General features: G+C 42.9%; 1 protein-coding gene across 2 annotated transcripts in view; it reads left to right on the top strand.

The window, feature by feature from the left end:
• The window catches only part of dlgap2a (discs, large (Drosophila) homolog-associated protein 2a), a 232,481-nt gene that overhangs the window by 74,058 nt on the left and 144,458 nt on the right, over positions 1–13,965 (top strand). The window contains exon 2 of one of the 2 annotated variants that reach the window (XM_071366369.1): positions 11,563–11,595. The exons of the other annotated variant lie outside the window; for it this stretch is intronic. The gene's annotated coding sequence lies outside the window, so the exon portion shown is untranslated. The remainder of the gene's footprint in view (positions 1–11,562; positions 11,596–13,965) is intronic. 2 annotated transcript variants of the gene reach the window in all.

Here is a 13,965-nt window from a genome sequence, read left to right as displayed (position 1 = left end):
CTAACTAAAGAACGGGCAAATAAAGGTAGCTAGCCCATAAATGTGCTTTTGTTTTGATTAGCTAGGTAGCTAGCTGGCTAACTAGTTAGCTAATGTAACGTTATACCAGTCAGATGAGCGCTAACATTGGTTAGCTACCTACTCAACAAACAAAGAAAGCTAGCTAGCTATGTTTTTCCAAGTAAGGTTTTTCATATAAGGCTAAAGTCATCATTTGTAAACTGTTGATCTAGACACTTGCATGTAATCGGAGCAAAAACATGCACAAATATGCACAAATAAGAAAACAAATGTCCTTGGCTGCTATGATAGCCAGTTAATGTTAACTAGCTATGTAACATTAGCCAATTTAAGACTGTAATGTTAGGTCATGTGTATGGCCCGTTCATTCACCACAATATAATACACTTTCTTACACAAAACATAGCTAGTTAAAAACATGTTAGTTAGGTTAAGTTTAAAACCAATTTTTTGGGGGAAAATGCCACGCTGTTCACGTTCATTTTGCATTGCACAGAACAAGCTACGGTAAGATGAGGTAGCCAGATTTCAGACAGGAAAAACACTGCAGTTAGCTAAGCTACATTTCCTCAACTAAGAACAACAAAGACCACAACACAAACCATAGCCGAGAAAACAAATTGCTTTGTTAAGAAACATTAAGCTAGTTATGAACCGCATATATCTATAGTCAATGGTTGAACCCCAAATGCACATAAGCCTCAGTTCAGTTGTGCACAGCAAGTGTGCAAATGCATGCTAGCATCAGACTTACGACAATTACCACACTCGCTGTTTCTAACATGCAGAATACATTCCAGCTCCGACCGATATACGCTCCCTCTCCTGCCTTGTCATTATTATAGTCCTTATTTGTGCTGACTGATTAACACAGTATCAAGTTACTTTTCAGTGTGTTTCCAGAAAATCTGAAGTTGCCGTCAAAAAGTAAAAAGTAGTCAGCTGCACACGATGCACCCAGGTAAAACAACATCGGAATCATTGAGGGGTTCGATTAATCTTGCCCAGGTGCCAGTGTAGAAGTGTTTAGCACCGGCTGAAAGTTGATCGCATTCAATTTGGAACCGGGCTGCTTCCTGGACGTGAGACAACTGCCCGCAATGTCCGACGGCCAAGTAGCCTCAAAACAAAAGTGACGTAGTTAAGCATGTGTAGGAATGAGTAGGATTCTGTTTTCACATGCAAAAGTTATTGCATTTTATAAAAACGCTTTATTTGCCTTCCCTCGCTGCTTTCGGCCGATAATTTTAGGGGCCATAGCTTGGTGTACCCCGGGGCAGATTAATCAAACACTTGCTTAAATCGAATGCTTGCTTAAATTGTGTGCCATGCTGTGCACAGTAAAAAGAAAATGACATGCTTGCTAACTTGGTTCGCTATGTGATTAAATTAGTCTGTTTTCAACAAATAAACTGTTTTAGACTTGTATTTTAACCAAGCAAGAGAAATAAACTAACAAATTTGTTTTTGAAAGAACGCTTCAAGATCGTCCATTTAAATGGTCTGTCGAAATAAGTGTTTTAAGAACAGGGTTCGTAGTGTAATAGATACGCCCTGTGTATCTGAAGATTGTAGGTTCGCCTCCCGGAGGATACAATTCAACAATTATAGTTTATAATTTTGACAGTTACTGACATAAACACACACATACTTATTTTAATTTATTAGGTGACTCTTAAAAGAGCCTTTGGTTTCGTTGATGGCTGGCGAATGGCAGTGTCGTGTGTACTACTACGTGCATCTTGCTAGAACGGAGGAGATACCACCTCTCAGAATCTCAAGGAAGAGGTCATTGCCCTCATCCATGAGATGCAAGCCATCCCTAAGGTACTGCCTAGGGACACAGTGCTTTAAGGTCGAGTGGCGAATTGTGGAAATGCGCCTGTCACGGAGAAATGCAAGCTGTCCCGTGTGGAACTTACAAATTACTTTTGCCAATTCAAATGCATGCAGTAAACATGGTACTTTGCACTCTATCAATACTTAAAATGTATGTTCTGTTCCAAATCTGTGAGTTCTCCTACCTGTTTTCATATTTATACTGCCATTTATAAATGAGGACATGTGTGCTCTTACACTGGAGTTGGACAGCTGTGTACAGCATTACTTAGGACATTTGTAGCTGAAGTTTTGTATTCAAGGGTTTAGAGCACCAATCCAATTTCAGATTTGCAAATATATGTATAATTTCTCTTAAGAGTTTTGTACTTGTTTAATGACTTAGTATTTTGCAGGTGTTTCTCAGCAGTTTGTCATTTGTTACAGTGTTTGTATCAGGAATTATCAATGATCCACAGGGTTATGCAGGATTTCTTGTTCAAGCCCAGTGCTACCACACCTGATTCAACTACTCAGCTGTTCATCAAGACCTCAGCTGTTCATCGTGACCATGAATAGTAGAAAACAGGTGTGGTAGAACTTGGCTTGAACAAAAAGCCTGCATAAAACTGTAGCTTTTTAACCATTCCTGAATTGTGTTTACAAAGTTGATGATATCTGATAAATGTACGTTTGGTTGTACATTTTATATTTAGTGATAATTCCCCTTTGTTTACAGGTAATGTAGTACTAAGCCTTTCTACAGTAAACTTTAAGGTACATTTTCATATAAATAGTTGATGGGTACATGTTGATTATTTGTGTATTTTCCAGGAGCTTGCTTTATTGTCTTTAAGAGAGATCAGGGAACATTTTTCCAGTTTGCTCCAAATTGGATTAAATTACCAGGAATCAAGGTACGACCCAAGTGCAGACTGTGAAGTAACAATGTTTATTATAACCACAGGGGCAGGCAAACGACAGGTCAAGGCAAACGGGTCAATAATCCAGAGCAGAGGCCCAGGTACAGGACGGCAGGCAGGCTCAGGGTCAGGTCAGGCAGAGGTCAGCAATCCAGAGGTGGAGCAAAGGTACAGGACGGCAGGCAGGCTCAGGGTCAGAGACAAGCAGTGGTCAGGCGGGCGGGCACAGGGTCAGAACAGGCAAAGGTCAAAAACCAGGAGGACGAGAAAAAGAGAGACTAGGGAAAAACAGGAGCTGAGACAAAACGCTGGTAGGCTTGAAGAAACAAGACGAACTGCCAACAGACAGACAGAAAACACAGGTATAAATACACAGGGGATAATGGGGAAGATGGGTGACACCTGGAGGTGGTGGAGATAAGCACAAGGACCAGTGAAACAGATCAGGGCGTGACATAAATGGGTTTCTGTTTTTTCGCTTCCCTCTGGAAAATCTGAATGCAGATCAGCTGAAAGCTGTGGTATATCAGACCATATACTGCGGGTATGACAAAACCATTTCTTTTTGCTGCTCTAATTATGTTGGTAACCAGCTTATTAGGGAACCTTGGGGGTTTGTGGTATATTGCTCCGCGTTGTGCATAAGAACAGCCCTTCACCGAGTAAATTGGCCATATACCACACCTCCTCGTTCCTTATTGCTTATAATGTTGTATAACAATGTTGCATAATCACATCCTGGTGTTTTAAGTGAGAATAGGCATTGGTCTGGATCCTAAAATGAAAATAAATACACATGAGCACCACAATGCCTACCCCACCCATGCTTTACCAAGGTTATCCAGCACACAGCTTTGACCTACTACAGTAGCTATGTTGGTATTGTACTTCAAACTATTTGTAGGCAGGAATCTTAGAATTCAAACCTTCTCAAACAGCCTAATTCATATTCTTCAGAGGGATAATGGACTTGACAGTGTCCTGTTATTAAAATGATGTATATAAACTCAGCAAAAAAAGAAACGTCCCTTTTTCAGGACCCTGTATTTCAAAGATAATTCGTAAAATCCAAATAACTTCACAGATCTTCATTGTAAAGGGTTTAAACACTGTTTCTCATGCTTGTTCAATGAACCATATACAATTATTGAACATGAACCTGCGGAACGGTCGTTATGACACTAACAGCTTACAGACGGTAGGCAATTAAAGGTCATAGTTATGAAAACTTAGGACACTAAAGAGGCCTTTCTACTGACTCTGAAAAACACCAAAAGAAAGATGCCCAAGGGTCCCTGCTCATCTGCATGAATGTGCCTCAGGCATGCTGCAAGGAGGCATGAGGACTGCAGATGTGGCCAGGGCAATAAATTGCAATGTCCGTACTGTGAGATGCCTAAGACAGCGCTACAGGGAGACAGGACGGACAGCTGGTTGTCCTCGCAGTGGCAGATCACGTGAAACAACACCTGCACAGGATCGGTACATCCGAACATCACACCTGTGGGACAGGTACAGGATGGCAACAACAACTGCCCGAGTTACACCAGGAACTTACAATCCCTCCATCAGTGTTCAGACTGTGTGCAATAGGCTGAGATAGGCTGGATTGAGGGCTTGTAGGCCTGTTGTAAGGCAGGTCCTCACCAGACATCACTGGCAGCAACGTCGCTGGACCAGACAGGACTGGCAAAAAGTGCTCTTCACTGACGAGTCTCGGTTTTGTCTCACCAAGGGTGATGGTCGGATTCGCGTTTATCGTCGAATGAATGAGCATTACACCGAGGCCTGTACTCTGGAGCGGGGTGGATTTGGTGGTGTAGGGTCTGTCATGGTCTGGGGCGGTGTGTGACAGCATCATCGGACTGAGCTTGTCATTGCAGGCAATCTCAACGCTGTGCGTTACAGGGAAGACATCCCCCTCCCTCATGTGGTACCCTTCCTGCAGGCTCATCCTGACATGACCCTCCAGCATGACAATGCCACCAGCCATACTGCTCGTTCTGTGTGATTTCCTGCAAGACAGGAATGTCAGTGTTCTGCCATGGCCAGCGACGAGCTCGTATCCCAATCCCATTGAGCACGTCTGGGACCTGTTGGATCGATGTCACGCCCTGACCATAGAGAGCTGTTTATTCTCTATGGTGGTTGGGACGTGACAATGACTAGGGTGGGTTATCTAGGGGAATTATAATTCTATGTTGGCCTGATATGGTTCCCAATCAGAGGCAGTTGTTTATCGTTGTCTGTGATTGGGGATCATATTTAGGTAGCCATTTCCCCTTTGTGCTTTGTGGGATCTTGTGTTTGTGTAGCTGCCTGTGAGCAGACCAGAACGTCACGTTTCGTTTGTGCTTGTTTGTTTTGTTTGGTGAGTTTCAATTTATTTACATTATGTGGAACTCTACGCACGCTGCGCCTTGGTCCATTCCTTTCAACGATCGTGACAATCGGAGGGTGAGGGCTAGGGCCATTCCCCCCCAGAAATGTCCGGGAACTTGCAGGTTCCTTGGTGGAAGAATGGGGTAACATCTCACAGCAAGAACTGGCAATCTAGTGCAGTCCATGAGGAGCAGTACTTAATGCAGCTGGTGGCCACACCAGATACTGACTGACACTTTTGATTTTGACCTTTGTTCAGGGACACATTATTCCATTTCTGTTAGTCACATGTCCGTGGAACTTGATCAGTTTATGTCTCAGTTGTTGAATCTTGTTATGTTCATACAAATATTTACACGTTAAGTTTGCTGAAAATAAACGCAGTTGACAGTGCGAGGACGTTTATATACTGTATATAAAATCTCATTTGACTATATATTTTTTAGATATAGGCCTTTTGTAAATGTGCATTATTGTTGTGTCACCATCTTTATTTACAAAAATAAATTAAAGTACAAACAACTTTAATGCACCATACTAGACAGAGGTAATGAACTGTCCCTTGATCAGCACAGCAATTCTTAAAAGAGGACCATGTTTGAAACACAAGTGGTTCTGAGCTTATGTAAATATTACTGTAAGCTGTTCTGACAGCTGATGCTTAAAGTTAGTGAGGGAGATATAAGTCAGTGATTTTTGCACTTCGTTCCAGTCATTGGCAGCAGAGAACTGAAAGGAAAGGCGGCCAAAGGAGGTATTGGCTTTGGGGATGACCAGTGAAATATACATGCTGGAGCACGTGGTACGGGTGGGTGTTGCTATGGTGACCAGAGAGCTGAGATAAGGCAGAGCTTTATCTAGCAAAGACTTATAGATGACCTAGAGCCAGTGGGTTTGGCGACGAATATGAAGCGAGGGTCAGCCAATGAGAGCACACAGGTCGCAGTGGTGGGTAGTATATGGGGCTTTGGTGACAAAACGGATGGCACTGTGATAGACTACATCCAATTTGCTGAGTAGTGTTGGAGGCTATTTTGTAAATGACATCGCCAAAGTCAAGGATCGGTAGGATAGTCAGTTTTATGGGGGTATGTTTGGCAGCATGAGTGAAGGAGGCTTTGTTGCGAAATAGGAAGCCGATTCAATTTTGGATTGGAGATGCTTAAGTGAGTCTGGAAGGAGAGTTTACAGTCTAACCAGACACCTAGGTATTTGTAGTTGTCCACATATTCTAAGTCAGAACCATCCAGAGTAGTGATGCTAGGCGGGCGGGCAGGTGCGGGCAGCAATCGGTTGAAGAGCATACATTTAGTTTTACTAGCATTTACAGCAGTTGGACGCCACAGAAGGAGTGTTGTATGGCATTGAAGCTTGTTTGGATGACCGCGGCAGCTTTCCAATCTTTAGGGATCTCAGACGATACGAAAGAGAGGTTAAACAGGCTAGTAATAGGGGTTACAACAATTTCGGAGGATAAGTTTAGAAACAGAGGGTCCATATTGTCTAGCCCAGCTGATTTGTAGAGATCCAGATTTTGCAGCTCTTTCAGAAAATCAGCTATCTGGATTTGGGTGAAGGAGAAGCAGGGGGGGCTAGTGCAAGTTGCTGCGGGGGGTGCAGAGCTTTTGGCCGGGGTAGGGGTAGCCAGGTGGAAAGCTTTCCTAACTGACTGTGTATATTGGTTCCTGACTTCCCTGAAAAGTTGCATATCGCGGGGGCTATTCAAAGCTAATGCAGAACGCCACAGGATGTTTTTGTGCTGGTCAAGGGCAGTCAAGTCTGGAGTGAACCACGGGCTATATCTGTTCTTAGTTCTACATTTTTTGAATGGGGCATGCTTATTTAAGATGGTGAGGAAAGCACTTTTAAAGAACAACCAGGCATCCTCTACTGACGGGACGAGGTCAATGTCCTTCCAGGATACCTGGGTCAGATCGATTAGAAAGGCCTGCTCGCTTAAGTGTTTTAGGGAGCGTTTGACTTTGATGAGGGATGGTCGTTTGACCACGGGCCCATTACGGACGCAGGCAATGATCGCTGAGATCCTGGTTGGAGACAGTAGAGGTGTATTTAGAGGGCAAGTTGGTCAGGATGATATCTATGAGGGTGCCCATGTTTACGGATTTAGGGTTGTACCTGGTAGGTTCCTTGATAATTTGTGTGAGATTGATTGTTATCTCGCTTAGATTGTATGACGGCCAGGGTGCTAAACATTTTCCAGTTTAAGTCACCTAACAGTACGAACTCTGAAGATAGATTGGGGGTAATCAATTCACATATGGTGTCCAGGGTACAGCTGGGGGCTGAGGGGGGTCTATAACAAGCGGCAACAGTGAGAGACTCATTTCTGGATGAGTAGAAGGTAAAAGTAGAAGCTCAAACTGTTTGGGTACAGACCTGGATAGAGTGACAGAACTCTGCAGGCTATCTCTGCAGTAGATTTCAACTCCACCCCCTTTGGCGGTTCTATCTTGATGGAAAATGTTGTAGTTGGGGATGGAAATTTCTGAATTTTTGGGCCTTCCTAAGCCAGGATTCAGAAACAGCTAGGACATCAGGGTTGGTGGAGTGTGCTAAAGCTGTGTATAAAACAAATTTAGGGAGGAGGCTTCTGATGTTAACATGCATGAAACCAAGGCTTTTACGGTTACAGAAGTCAACAAATGAGAGTGCCTGTAAATAGGTGTGATGCTGGGAGCTACAGGGCCTGGGTTTACCTCTACATCACCAGAGGAGGAGTAGGATAAGGGTACGGCTAAAGGCTATAAGAACTGGTCGTCTAGTGCGTTGGGAACAGAGAATAAAAGGGGCAGATTTCTGGGAGTGGTGGAATAGATTCAGGGCATAATGTACAGACAAGGGTATGGTAGGATGTGAGTACAGTGGGGGTAAACCTAGGCATTGAGTGACGATGAGAGAGCTTGCATCTCTGGAGACACCAGCTAAGCCAGGTGAGGTCTCCCCATGTGTGGGGTGTGTGACAAAATAGCTATCTAAGGGTTGTTGAGCTGGACTAGGGGCTCTACAGTGAAATAAAACAATAACTAACCGAAACAGCAGAAGACAAGGCATATTGACATTAGAGAGAGGCATGTGTAGCCGAGTGATCATAGGGTCCAATGAGCAGCAATAGGTGAGTCCGGTAGCCGTTCGGGAGTCGCTAATATGCTAGGCGAGCGTGAGGCACGGCGGGCCGAGGCTAGCAGATGGTTCTTTGGTGGCATTGCAACGGAAAAGCCTTTTTCAACCACATCGGACGATTACGTCGGCAGACCAGTCGTGATGGATTGGCGGGGCTCCATGTCGTGCTCCATGTCGGCATGTCCAGGCCAATTGGCAAAAGAGGTATTGAAGCCCACGAATTAGCGGGTATACCTCTTCGGCTAGCCAGGAGATGGGCCTAGCTCGAGGCTAGCTCAAGGCTAACTGGTGCTTGCTTCGGGACAGAGGCGTTAGCCAGCGGTAGCCACTCGATTGCAGCTAGCTAGCTGCGATGATCCGGTGTAATGGCCCAGACCTTGCGGCAGGAATCCGGTGATGTGATGGAGAAAAGCAGTCCAATATGCTCTGGGTTGATATCGTGCTGTGCAGACTGGCAGTTATTGATCGAGCTAAAGCTGGCTGGTGACCAAGCTAAAGGTGAAGACTGCTAGCCGTGGCTAACAGTGACTACTAGCTAGTAGCTAGTTAGCTGGCTAGCTTCTGATGGAGGTTCCAGTTATAATATATAAAAATATTAGATCCGTACCACATTGGGTGAGGTGGGTTGCAGGAAAGTATATTTAGATCGTAGATGGAAAGTGAGATTAAAATATATACGAAAAAAACCCAATGAGACCGACTATTTACATGGGACAAGACAAACACACGTCCGACTGCTACGCCGTCTTGGATCATAAGTATGGCAGAGCAGTGGCACATTGCCTTTCAAGTTTCATCTTCAAAGTTTCACGTTTTACACATGGTATACACCGTCCAGCGAAATTCTTACTTGCAGGTTCCTTCTCAATGCAACAGCATTAAGAAATAATAAAAGATAAGAATAGGAACATAAAGTAAATGGCTCAGTAGAATAGAATACACATTTTAGCATAAGTACACTTGATAAAAAAAGGTTCTATCTAGAACCTAAAAGGGTCCCCGAAGGAGAACCCTTTGAAATACCCTTTTTGGTTCCAGGTAGAACCCTTTTGGTTCCAGCCAAAGAACCTTTTTGGAATTGTTTTTTCTAAGAGTGTATAATACAGGGTGGCACATTTTATAGTCCAATATTTCCACGTGTTTTAGAGAAAGTGTTTAAATTGTGCAGTATTTAGCTATCATTATAAGAGTCTGGCAACAGCAGCCGTGATGTGTGTCTAGCATGAATGCGTGTGTGCGTGTGTGTGTATGTGTGGGTGTGTGCATGAGTGAGTGTATGTGTGCTAAGGTGTGGAGAATCAGAGCAGGTGGTCAGTCCAGTTCAAGTGTTCAGCAATCTGATGGCTTGTAGATATAAACTCTCTCTGAGCCTGTTGGTATCAGACCTCATAATCCGATACCGTCTGCCCGACGATAAGGGAGTGAACAGCTTGTGGCTGGGGTGTGTGGGGTCCTTGATGATGCTGCATGCCTTCCTCAGGCACCGTTTTGAGTAGATGTTCTGGATGGGTGGGAGCCCGGTCCAGGTGATGTACTGGGCCGTCTTCACCATCCGCTGGAGGGCCTTGCGGTCGTGGATGGAGCAATTTCCATACCAGGCCATAATGCAACCGGTCAGGACACAGCGGTAGTATTTGGAGAGAACCCAAGGAGGCATGCAGAATTTCTTCAGCCTCCTTATGAGGTACAGACTCTGTTGCGCCCTCTTGACAAGATTGGTGGTGTTGTTGGACCATGTCCTCGGTGATGTGGACGCAGAGGAACTTAAAACTGCTGACTCTCTCTACTGCAGTCCCGTTGATGTGGATTGGGGCATGTTCCCTCCTCTGCTTCCTGAAGTCAACAATCATCTCCTTTGTTTTGCTGACGTTGAGGGAGAGGTTGTTGTCCTGGCACCACAATGCCAGTTCGCTTACCTCCTCCCTATAGGCTGACTCATCGTTGGTTATCAGACCTACAACCGTGGCGTCGTCAGCAAACTTTGAACCTTAAGCTCCTTCACTCCAGTGCTGTGCTCCTGCCAACCACTGTAAACTACTCCAGGCAGAGCAAGGTCAGCAGAGGATGGAGGGAGACTGGAGGACTGCAGTTCAGGTTGCTGGTGAAGTGGTGATTGTGTGCGTGCGTGTGCATGTATACCTCACCAGCTGTTGCAGGAACAAGCTGTAGTAATGCTGCTGGTTTGTAGCTACATCTCTCATGTTCAGCTTGGGGAGGACAAGGTTGTTGTTTATCTAATCTAGCAGCTAATTGATCCAATTAGAGGAAGGAAGCCCTTTGTGTAGCGACAGAGAGGCTCCTCTGGCCCCTTCAGTAAACTGGTGAAGTAGCTGCTTTAAGGGTATGACTCACACAGCTGGTGTATGGGCCTCAGAGAAACATGGTGCAGATTAGAAGCTGCAGATATATTAGGCTGGGGGAGGGGAATCATTCTCATCATCATAAATTCTGCCTGAGCTCGTTATAGGAGTGTGGGTCTGACTCCAGGAACAAATATATATCATCTTGTTTGTGAAAGCATACTGTGAACACGCAGACATACAGACACATGTGCTGAACGCGCGTGCATGTGCACACACACACACACACACACACACGCACATGGCCATCAAAGAGTGCATATCTACTGTATGCTTTAGGGAGAGAAAGATAAACACTTGTAATTAAAAATACTGCCCTGTCAAACCATTTACATGCTTTTGTAAAGCTATAAACACACTGAAACTAATGCTTATGTTTGCATGCAAATCATATTTTGCTGCTCAACTAAAGATAGGTGGCATTTTGACACTCCTAAAGAGGGGGCCTAATGTGAAAGGTATAAGTGATTGATAGCATGTGGATGTAAATTTAAGGTTATTATTATGTTTCTATTTTGAGATGCAGTGATGCATCAAAGAAATGTGATTAATCTTTGGTTCTGATGTTGTGCTTTTTACTTTGATTCCTGTCTCTACAATGCTACCATCAAATAATCTACATGGATACTCACATCTCTCCTTATGTCATATTATGAATGGCTGCTGAGATTCTATGATGTTGTGAATGGCCCGTACTATACTGCTACCATTCTATGTGGACACTAGTAACAAAACATTTGAAAATGCTGTCCTGTGTATGTTGTGTTTTTGTTGTTTGCAGTAATGTTGTTTGATAAATTTCATATGAATTGACCATCTACTCAAACCAATGCCATCTCACTGTTCTGTCTCATCGCGACCACATGCTCAGTATCTGATGGTAACAATGTCTCTCTTGGTTCTCTCTTGGTCTGTAGAATCACAGTGCACACTGTGTGGTGAGCCAGAAGGTGAGTGTGCCTCGCCGTTCAAAGCTTCTGTCATCATCCAGGCTTATGCAGTGTTGGAAGGGAGGGAGCAGGCTTTTGTTCTAGCCAAGCACTAATACACCTGATTCAGCTAATCCTGGTTCAGACTGATGACTGTGATTAGTTGATTACAGTATTTGAAACAGATGTGTTAGTGCTGGGCTGGAACCAAAGCCTGCACACCCAGTAGGATAGATGAACCATTCTGGCAGAACTGTTTTCCATTACTAACTAATGGAGGGGCCCAGATGTCTTGTTAGGAGACATATTAGATGTTATAGAGTGGCTGAAACCATCGTAGTCGTTGAGCCTCTTCTTCATATTCACCTCTTTATGTTATTGGCTAACATCTGGCAATCTTCATTATTCAAGTGGAAACCATCTTAACAAGGCACAGCTGATGTCATCCCATCATCTTAAAGCGGCAATCTGCAATTGCTACATCAATTTTTTTAAACTAGTGACCCATTAATTATTTAATAATAATATAACTATTAATTATTTAATTGTTTGTAAACAATGTATTTGTAAACAAACACTGTATAGCCTCAAAGCATGGTTTAAACTATCAATTTAATCTCATGGATGGTCAGTCCTTGTTTATGAATTTGAGAGTGGTTACATTTCGACAGCCCCACCCCTCAGCTGTTTACCAAATCAGTGTCAGGGTGCCCGCTTTGTTGTTGTTTGAAATGCAGATTGCCCCTTTAATAGTCTTTTTGAATGATCTGCATGCATTAGGTTTTGATTTTTGGAGTGCTTTTGTGTCCTGTTTCTCATCACTGTATGTGAGAGCTGGTGCTATTCATTATCCTGCCTTTTGCTTCATTCAATGTAAATGAATGTGTAAATGTATGTTGCTGTATCACATTTTGTCTACCTGTTTGTCTTTACTACTTGTACAACTGCACACCGTGTAGGTCTACAAAGATTTACACTGAGTATACAAAACATTAAGAACACATGCCACTTTCAATGACATAGACTGACCAGGTGAATCCAGGTGAAAGCTATGATCCCTAATTGATGTCACTTGTCAAATCCACTTCAATTAGTGTAGATGAATATATATAGGCAAGAATTGTATATATTAATTTAAATTGAAAAACTCTAAGTGTTGAATCAAGTGTAGTTTTTTGTACCAGTTCATAAACCATGTGCCATGGAATTGGTACATCGAAAATCTCTTCCCATTTATTTTGCAATCTGTATCAACATTTTTGTCCTCAAATTAAACTGGTATATTTTTCTATTCATGGCAGTTGCTTTCAGCCAATTTGTATCTTTAATATATGGCAGGCAAACAATTTCCCTACATTCTCTCCATTACACTTGCCTCCTCCATTTTTGTGGTAGTGCTGTAATCAGTTGGTTGTAAATTTGGATTGAGCAGATATTCCCATATATTTTCGATAGCTGCATATGTGACATAACTCCTCAGTTTCTATTCATAATATCATTAATAAATATAATAAATGTTTTTGTTTTGTTTTAATCAGTATATTTAAATTTAACCATGACATTTGTTGTAATATTTGTTCTATCTTTTCTGGAGAATAAAACTGAAATTGTAACCAGCTTTGTATGGCTTGTTTAAGAAAGGGCGATACTTTTAACAAAATTTCATTTTCAATTAGTCGGAAATTAGAAGTTGTAATCTGTATAAAGGCAAAAAGGCAATTTTTGAACAAAGGATGAGCCTTTCTTAAACCCAACATGGTTCTCCAGTAGATTATTAAGTATAATTTATGAATGAGTGAAGCTTTTAGGTTTAAAGCTTTAATATTTCATAATTTTAGCCCCCCAAACTCATATTCATTATATAAATAGGCACGTTTAATTTTGTCTGGTTTAGCATTCCAAATAAAATGAAATATTTTTTGCTCATATGATTTACAAAAACGAGTCGTCTGGAGTAGGCAGAGTATCACGCCCTGACCATAGTAAGCTGTTTATTCTCTGTGTTGGTTGGGGCGTGATAGTGACTTGGGTGGGTCATCTAGGTGTTTTTGTATTTCTATGGTGGCCTGATATGGTTCCCAATCAGAGGCAGCTGTTTATCGTTGTCTCTGATTGGGGATCATATTTAGGTAGCCATTTCCCCATGGTTATTCGTGGGATCTTGTCTATGTTTAGTTGCCTGTCAGCACTAGTTGTATAGCTTCACGTTTCGTTTCGTTGATTTTGTTGTTTTTTGTCCGGTGTTCATTTATTAAAAGGAATATGTACGCCTACCACGCTGCACCTTGGTCCATTACTTACGACGAGCGTGACACAGAGCCATTAGTAAGTAACAGGGTATGTTAGTAGGTGCCAGGTGCACCGGTTTATGTCAAGAACTGAAACGCTGCT

The sequence above is a fragment of the Salvelinus alpinus genome, chromosome 25 (assembly GCF_045679555.1).
Source record: "Salvelinus alpinus chromosome 25, SLU_Salpinus.1, whole genome shotgun sequence".
In the NCBI taxonomy this organism is placed as follows: domain Eukaryota; kingdom Metazoa; phylum Chordata; class Actinopteri; order Salmoniformes; family Salmonidae; genus Salvelinus; species Salvelinus alpinus.
This window is presented reverse-complemented; position numbering and strand designations above follow the sequence as displayed.